The sequence below is a fragment of the Pteropus vampyrus genome, unplaced genomic scaffold (assembly GCF_000151845.1).
Source record: "Pteropus vampyrus isolate Shadow unplaced genomic scaffold, Pvam_2.0 Scaffold80, whole genome shotgun sequence".
Lineage (NCBI taxonomy): Eukaryota > Metazoa > Chordata > Mammalia > Chiroptera > Pteropodidae > Pteropus > Pteropus vampyrus.
In genome coordinates, this window is record NW_011888861.1 from 4,063,923 (window position 1) to 4,072,824 (window position 8,902).

The 8,902-nt window shown below is 38.9% G+C and overlaps 1 pseudogene; it reads right to left on the reverse strand.

Moving 5' to 3' along the window:
* Positions 1 to 7,936: 7,936 nt before the first annotated feature.
* LOC111741611 lies at positions 7,937 to 8,054 on the reverse strand (annotated as a pseudogene).
* Positions 8,055 to 8,902: the final 848 nt, after the last annotated feature.

The following is an 8,902-nucleotide window of genomic DNA, read 5'->3' on the forward strand; positions in this document are numbered from 1 at the left end:
ATAGATGAACAGATAAGTTTTGGAAAGAAATGAATTTCACCATCTTCACTCTCCTGACATTGCAATTTACCCTCATGGTTCATAAGTAATACAGAGCCCTAAAGAGAAGAAGCAAATACTTCAATTTTATAAGTTTATTTACAATCATTCCCCAGATGAGTCCTCTTTGCTAACTCAGCCAACAAAGATATTTGGTTCACCTAAGTTTAAAGACGAGCATTTTCCATTCCTTTGTTCTTTCTCTTCTTCCACATTTTCCATCCCTATGTTTATTAGGCTCATTTCCGCCTGCTCCCTTTGTTGGTGTTTATAGTGTCGGGAAAGGAGAAACAGAGTTGCTTGCACAAGTGTTTAAGACATTTTTGCCAGCAGTATGTTTAATGTGACTCTTTCCCCATCTTTCCTCGAAATCTTGAGTGAAGAATCCATTTGTCAGAAATACTGTGTGGAGTTGGCTCTAGTATTTTGGCCTGTTTCCCAGTGGGTGTGGGCCTGGAACAGGGCTGTCTTTGGAGAGTCTACCGTATTGGTTACAGAAAGAAATGTGATGCACATACATTCTCCCCTCAAACTCAAAGACTAAGCAGCCCAGGCTCTTGTTCTCTCCCCAGGAGTTAGTAGTTGAAATTTGAAGCCATTTGAAGAGGGCTGGTAAAGAAATGGGTATTAACATTGATACTTTGAAAGTGCAAAGTCTTTCCAAGACTTAAGTCCTTCGGTAATTTTTGAGGACATTTTTAGTCAGTGAAAAACCCAGTGCTGGAAATCCCCCAATCCTAATACATTTGGCTCTACCTGTATACTTTGTCACTATTTATTTAAGTTGGTTTTTTTTTTTCCCCCTGAAAAACACATAGTAGTTAAAAAATATATATTGTAAAATTGCTTCATGGGGTGGAATTGGGCTGCTTCGAAGGGGCAGCATAAGAACCATAGTGAGAATTCTTGCAATCCTCAAACTCAAGGGGACTTTCTCCTAGAGAGAACTTGGGCCGTTAATCACACTCCTTAGAAACAAAACAAAAACAAACAAAACAGTTTATTTGCCATTGTATCCCTTCAGATGTTCTGCATGAAACCATCTGAGGCTATGTGTAATTTTAAAGCAGGGTTGGGTGGAGCTTAACAGCTCCAATGGCCTGTATTTGTAAATTGATTCCGGTACCAATTCCAGTGTGTGTGTATGGTGGGGGCTAGTTCCCATATAACACCAAGCAATTCTCAGACACCAGCTGAGTGTCTGAGAATTCAGCTCAATTCTGACACCATCTACCCAGAGAGAGCATCAGATTCCACAGATTTAGGGTTCAGTCCTACAAGACTGCCCTCCCACCCACAACTTCAGACTCCAGTCCAAGACTAGGCTGTGACCTGCACTTCTGACATACTGGCTGTAAACCAGAGGTTCCCATAACCTCCTCTCTAGGTTCAATTAATTTACTAGAGTGGCTGGCTCACAAAACTCTGAGAAACATTTTACTCATTAGATTACCAGCTTATTATAAAAGAATATAACTCAGGAACAGGCAAAGGGAAGAGATACATAGGGCAAGGTATGGGGAAAGGGCACGGAGCTTCCATGCTCTCTGAGCTTGCCACTCTCCCAGTACCTCCATGTGTTCACCAATGCAGAAGTTCTCCAAACCCCATCTCTTTAAGTTTATATGGAGGTTTCATTACATAGAAATGATGATCAATTATTGGTGATTGATTCAATCTCTAGTCCCTCTTTTCTACCCAGAGTATGGGGGACTGAAATTTCCAACTCTCTAACCAATGGTTGGCTCACCAGGCAACCAGCCCCATCCTTAGGTACAGTCTAAAAGTCACTCATTAACATAACAAGACATCTTTATTACTTTCATCTCTTAGGAAATTCCAGGAGTTTTAGGAGCTCTTAGCCAAACAGAGACAAAGACCAAATATATATTTCTTATTGTAAATCACAATATCACAGCTTGACTCCTGGTTCTACCTCTTTCTATCTCTGTGATCTTGAGAAGCTACTTCATCTTTCTGTGCTTCAGGTCCTCATCTATAAATGAGGCCATTAAGAGTACTTACTTCAGAGAAACAAAAGAAAAAATAAACAAATGGGATTACATCAAACTAAAACATTTTTGCACAGCAAAGGAAACCATCAACAAAACAAAAAGACAACCATTTGGGAGAAGATATTCGCTAATGATACATCTGATAAGGGATTAATATCCAAAACATATAAAGAACTTATACAACTCAACAGAAAAAAAAACAATCCAATTAAAAAATGGGCAGAAGACCTGAACAGATATTTCTCCAAAGAGGAAATACAGATGGCTAATATACATATGAAAAGATGCTCAAGGTCACTAATCAGAGAAATGCAAATAAAACCACAATGAGATATCACTTCACACCTGTCAGAATGGCTATCATCAATAAATCAAAAAATAACAAGTGTTGGCAAGGATGCAGAGAAAAGAGAACTCTCATACATTGTTGGTTGGATTGCAAAGTGGTATAGCCACTGTGGAAAACAGTATGGAGGTTTCTCAAAAAATTAAAAATGGATACACCTTTTGACTCAGCAATTGTATTTCTGGGTATCTATCCAAAGAAAACCAAAACGATCATTCGTAAAGATCTATGCACCCCTATGTTCATGGCAGCACAACTTACAATAGCCAAGATATGGAAGCAACCTAAATGCTTGTCTACAGATGACTGGATAAAGAAGTTATGGTTCATATATACAATGGAATATTACTCAGCCATTAAAAAAAAAATAAAATCCTACCATTTGCAACAACATGGATGGACCTAGAGGTTATTATTCTGAGTGAAATAAATCAGACAGAGAAAGATAAATACCATATGATTTCATTTACATGCAGAATTTAAGGAACAAAAAGAATAAACTTATCAAAAACAGACTCACAAATATAGTGGAAAATTTGGTGACGGACAGAGGAGAGGGATGTTAGGGGCTGAGAGAATGGGGTGAAAGGTTAAAGAAGTACAAATTAGTAGTTGATAGTTGGTCACAGGGATGGGGAGCATGGCATGGGGAATGCAGTTAGCATTAATATGATGGCTAGGTGGAGGGCCAGGGGAAGGAGGGAGCAAGTGGGGAGATCATTTTACGAGCTTTATAGATGTCTAACCAATGTACTGTGTACTTGAAACTAATTTAAATAATTTTTTTAAAAATTGAAAAAAAAAGAGTACCTACTTCATAGACATGTTATGAGGGCTAAGTGAGTTAATTTCTGTAAAGCCATTAGAATGGCCTAGCATCTAGTGCCGGACCTTTATTAATTCTCGTGCTAAGGGCCCTTCCAAAGATTCTTAAATACTGTTTTAAAATAAATTTCAACTGACTAAATTTAAAGATCTAATTGGGTGGCATCCCATCTAGCAGATAGAAAGACGCTCTCAGAAGCTGTACAAAATGGAAAGCTTTTATAGGCAGAAGGGGCAAAAAAAAGTCTCTAGCAATGAGTGGATTATTTCAGGCAAGATCATCTTCTTTGGGGGCAGGGTGGGAACTATTAGGCCAATTACCTCACTAATGCTGACCAGGTAATTCCAGATTGACTAGTTAAAGGTCACATTCCCAGGAAAGGCTGAAACTACAATGAAGTCTGCCTTTGCAGAAGAAGAGCTTAGCACAAGTAACTGCATTAGGGACCTCTTGTTTCCTTTTTAACAGCACTGTAAGTAAATTTAGGTTAAATAGTGAAAGGGAGAGGGGAAGCAGGGTTTCTTCGCAAAAGGAAAAAGAGCTTTCAAACATAGGGACAATATGAAGAGTTCTGGAAAAGCTTTCTAGCATCAATTACTGAAATGGAGGTGAGAATCATGGCTCCCACAAACTAGATTGTACACAAGATTGTAGGGGTACACCTTACACTTTCTCCTGCAAAGAGGGGGAATAATAGAATAGGGGACACTAAGAAAGATTTATAATTCTGCTCTAAGTTTCCTTTTCTAGTATAATTGGTTCATTCATGTAAGTTATACTTGCTTTTGATAGAGCTTATGTAATAACTAAAACCCAGGAAAGTCATAGTTATACATTTGTAGGGACTTGGGCTTGAACAGATAACCTGTCATTTCAGAAAGCACTGCCTGGCTCTAAGAGTGTCATACACCTATGAGCATTTAACTGCATGTATAGGGTGGCCTTTTGAGAAGCTTAGATATGGTAGCTTTGCCTTGACACACACTCTCTCTCTTTGCTCTCTTGCTCTCTTGTTCTCTCCCCTCTGCTCCCTAACTCTCACACATATATACTTTCCTGACTTGTATCAGCAGCAGCCTCCAGTTCTGAACACAAAGGATATTTACTGCATGCAATCATTTTATAAAGCTGGCCTATCTCCATTAGACATAATCATGAAATTGGAGGTGAAGGAGAAAGGCATCTTCACATTTGAAGCTACAAAAAGGCTGTGATTCATTTTTTGGTCTCTTTATTAAGAAGCCTAGTCTCTGTTAGATAATTTGCAGCAAAGTTTTACCCTGGAGCAAGTTTCCTCAGTCATGTTAAATTCATAGGGAAAATCCTCCTAGGATTTAGAACTGAAAAATAGACAACTTTAATAACAGAAACATTGATGGAAAAAGCAGGGAAAGGCGGCATGTTCTAACCATTTAGGGAAAAAATGGGTAAGATGTTACTAATAAGCTCTGCTATATTTTATCTTGCCATTTTCTTCATCTGAAAGAATATTGAGATGAGCTTTTAAATTCTGAATGACGATCTGACAGCTCCCATCTCTAGGGCAAATTATTAGCAAGAGTTTTATTTTGCTATTAACTTTACTCAAAACTCAGAGGACACAGGCTTACTAGAGCCCAGAGGAAGAAATAAAATCTACAGACAATAATGCCATGAACAGAATTGTGGAACACAGCTTCTTCTAGTTCCCTTTCACGACCTGTGTAGACACTGACCTTTGTATCACGTGGGGCTGGGGTAGAGATTGGCAGGGCCCGTAGCACCCTCCTGGAATATGGCCCCAACCGAACCTCCCACCTCCATCTCTCATCATTCCACTCTAACTCATCCTACCACATACTCTGTATTCCATCATGCCAAACTGTCCGCTGGTCCCCAATAAGCCACATTTTGAATGCTCTTTTTCCACCCGTCTATCCTGTCAGGGGAAGCTTCTACTCATCTCTTTAGACTTTTCACCAATGTGACTTTATTCCAGAAAAATTTTCAACCCCAAGCAAAGTTAGTGATATCTTTTTCTGGTCTGCCATAGTACCCAGTATCTGCTTCATTGTGGAGCTTAGTAGACTGAAATATTAGTTTAGTGTCTACTGCCCCTGGCAATTCAGAGAGAGTAGGAATGTAATCTTGGATATCTGTACCCTCTAGCCCAGAGTTTCTCAACAGCAGAAATACTGACATCCTGGGGCTGGAAATGTTGTGTTGGGAGCTGTCCTGTGCATTGTAGGATGTTTAACATCATTCCTGGCTTCTACTCATTAAATACCAGGAGTACCCTGCCCTCAGTGAAACAGGTAAAAACTGTCTCCAGACATTGCCCCATGTCTCCTGGGGTAGAAAATTGTCACTGGTTGAGAACCACTGCTCCAGCCCTAACAGAGAGCCTGATATATATTAAGTGCTTAATAAATATCCGCTGGTTAATAAATCAATGCCCAGCTTAATGAATAAAAGTGGGTGAATCGACAGATGAAGCAAGACCTTACTGTAGCTTTTACATACTCATCAAATAAAACTCAAAACCTTTATGCAGGCAGTCAAGTCTCTATGAACTGCCTCTACTTTCTATCTTTTCACTCGTATACTTTGCTTCTCATCTGTGGGTTCTTCTGCATTCTCATGCTCTGTTTTCTTCCTGACGATCCAAACTGTACTTACTTCAAGACAAAGAACAACTTATCTACTTCTGAAAGCCTTCCCTAATTCTCTCAATCCAGTGATTTCCTGACTTCACATTCTCTAAATATTTATAAACAGGGTCTATAATGGAAAATTACAAGAACATATATATGCGTATATATTATATATGTATTATCTGTATCTATTTGTAATAGATGTCTATATATGCACACACATATGTATATACATTTATGTATTATTTTTTTCTTAGAACTATTTATATTTTTGTTTCAGAAATTTGTATAGGAATTTCCTTCTCAACCAGAATCGCTCCTTGATACTCATGCCTATGAGTTTTTCTTTTAGCATCAGCTCAAGCTTTATGAATAGCAGATGTTTAGCTTTTGTTGAAGTGAATTTTTTCTTTAAGCAAGTGGCTGATGTGTTAAATCTGTGTAATTTGTGTGGTCCTGACATAGTTTTGTTTTTAAAAGGCATAGGGCTAACTCTTTAATACCTTACAGTTTTTAAACAATTTCAAGGAGACTCCGCAAATATGAATAAAAGTAATTTGCAATGTTTTAAGATTTCTGTGAAAAGACACTAAATATGAAGAGCAATGAGAAAGACAAAAATGGTTGCCTTTTGTCTTAAATTTTGACTGTGCTCAAATTCCATCTAAGCTGCTTTTTCTATTGCTCGGTAAAACTACATTAAAAACCTGGCCTTCCTAGTTGACCATGAGAGTATCTTTTGCACCCCTCCTTCCTCAGGCATACTCGCAGTGACTCGTATATGCTTTCCCTAGGCTTCTGTTTGGAAATTTGTCCAAACATCTGTTCTACGGGGTATTTTTTTTCTCAAGTTTTCCTTGGAAGAGTTCATATTTTACCCATGAGTAGTCACTCATGGGGCTTCTGATCCTCAGTGTTCAATGGCAGAGGTTAAAAGGACAACCTCAGAATTCACCAGCATTATATTGGTGCTCCCATCTGTGGCAGGACATAGAGTAGACACATTGGGTTGGGGTAGGATGGGGGAAAACATTCCTAGCTTGCACACTAATTTTCATAACACTTAATAAAAAGATTAAAGAATGCTTTTGTTCAAGTCTCATAAATTGTGCCGTTTGGCAGAACAGCCTCTTGAGGCTTCAGTCTCTCTAGAGTTCCAAAGGTTCAGACTCTCCATATATTCTCTGCTATATCTTTTGAATCACTTTCTCCATGGCTCTCTCCTCCATGCCCATCCATGCCCTCCCACTGAAAATACAAAACTGAAATGCTTCTCTTGACCCTGCCTCTTCTTATGATACCATCTTGATTTACTGTACCTCACCACAAACACATTGACTCTCACTGATCACTGCCACATCCTGTCTCACATTTGTACTCAGCTCCCTATAACCTGGCATCCTTGTAGTACCCCCTTCACTTTTCATAATGCACCCACTCTTTCTTAGAACCTGGGGCTTCCTAATCTTGTCACACCTTATGGCCCTTTCTTGGTACTCACACTCCTTGACTGCTGTAGTCTTTGACATAGCTGACCTGGCTATTTGAAGTTGTCTCCTGACTTAGCTTTCAGTCTCTTGATTTTTCTTAATCCTTTGTTTTCTCAGACTCCTTGATAGTCTCACAGTCCACTTTAGATGTAGGTCATTTCGGGGTTCCATCTTCAGTTTTATTTTCTTCCCCCTTTAATGCTCTCTTATAGATTTCTTTAGTGTTGTGTCTTCAAATACTAATTAAATATGACAGTCACCAAATGCTTCTCTTTACCTTTATCATCCTCTGGAGGTTCCAACACGTTTTCAACTGACGCCAGGCTTGCCAGTTACCATGTATCTGAAATGCATCATGGCCAAAACCAAACTCAATTTCCTTCCTACTCCCATGACTTGCTCCCATCTGTTTGTCTTTCTACTAAGGACTATCTGTTCCAACCTAGAAGCAGAATTTTTATATTACTTCTATGTATCACTGATGGTACTTTTAAAGTTTTTATTTTTTTTAGGCGAGGCAACCCTTGGTTGACCTCACAGATTGTAAGGACTTTGTCATCTTACAATGCCTTATTTTTTATTTTTTATGCCTATAGCACCTGGTCTTCCTAGGTGGTCTCCCATCCAAGAACTAACCAGGCCCGACCCTGCTTAGCTTCCGAGATCAGATGGGATCGGGCTTGTTCAGGGTGCATGGCCGTAGACACTTCTGAAGTTTTTAAATGTTTCATACTTTTCATGTCAATAGATCAAAATTGAGTTTCCTGTCTCTGTTCTCTTCATGCTCTTAAATATTTTTTCCTCTGTGGTAGGAATTCTCTGAGCAAAAACCAGATCTGATTGCTTCTCTCCTGTCCCCAAAGTTCCTTTGGCAGGGGAGAACCAAGTCCAAATTAAACTTGGAATTCAAGGTCCCCAATGATTATAACTCTAACCATATTGCCTGTGAGTCTAATTTCTTACCACTTTCTTGATAGCAGAGGATTGTCCAGCCCCACCAAACTGCATTCAACACCTGCATGTGCCTTACACTTTTTATCCACCTGGTAAAATCCAACTAGAATATCAGCGCTCAGCTCAAAGCTCCGTTGTCAAGCACCCTTATCCTCATTCCATAAGCAGAATTAACATCATCTCTGCCACCATACCACTTTCCTTATAGTTCTATTACACCACCTAGTAAGATAGTGGTTTTCATGTTAGTCACTGAGTTTGAGAAGTCCATGGTCTATTGGGGTGAACATGTTATCTTATTCATTTGTTGTCCTGTCATCCATCCATCTATCCATCCATCCATCCATTCATCTATCCATCCATCCATCCACTCACCCATCCACTTGGCTAGCATTTAAAATCTAACACATTTAAGATCTCCTCTAGTGCTAATATTCTATGATTTTGAATGTTATTTAACTTCTCTATATAGAGAAAATAGTGTATGTTACAGTCTAAGTACATGACATAGGCATCCTGTATCATTCGTGTCATAATCATTGTTAAATTTCCAACATTCAATAACTTAGTAGGTGCTCAATAATGTGTTGAATGAACAA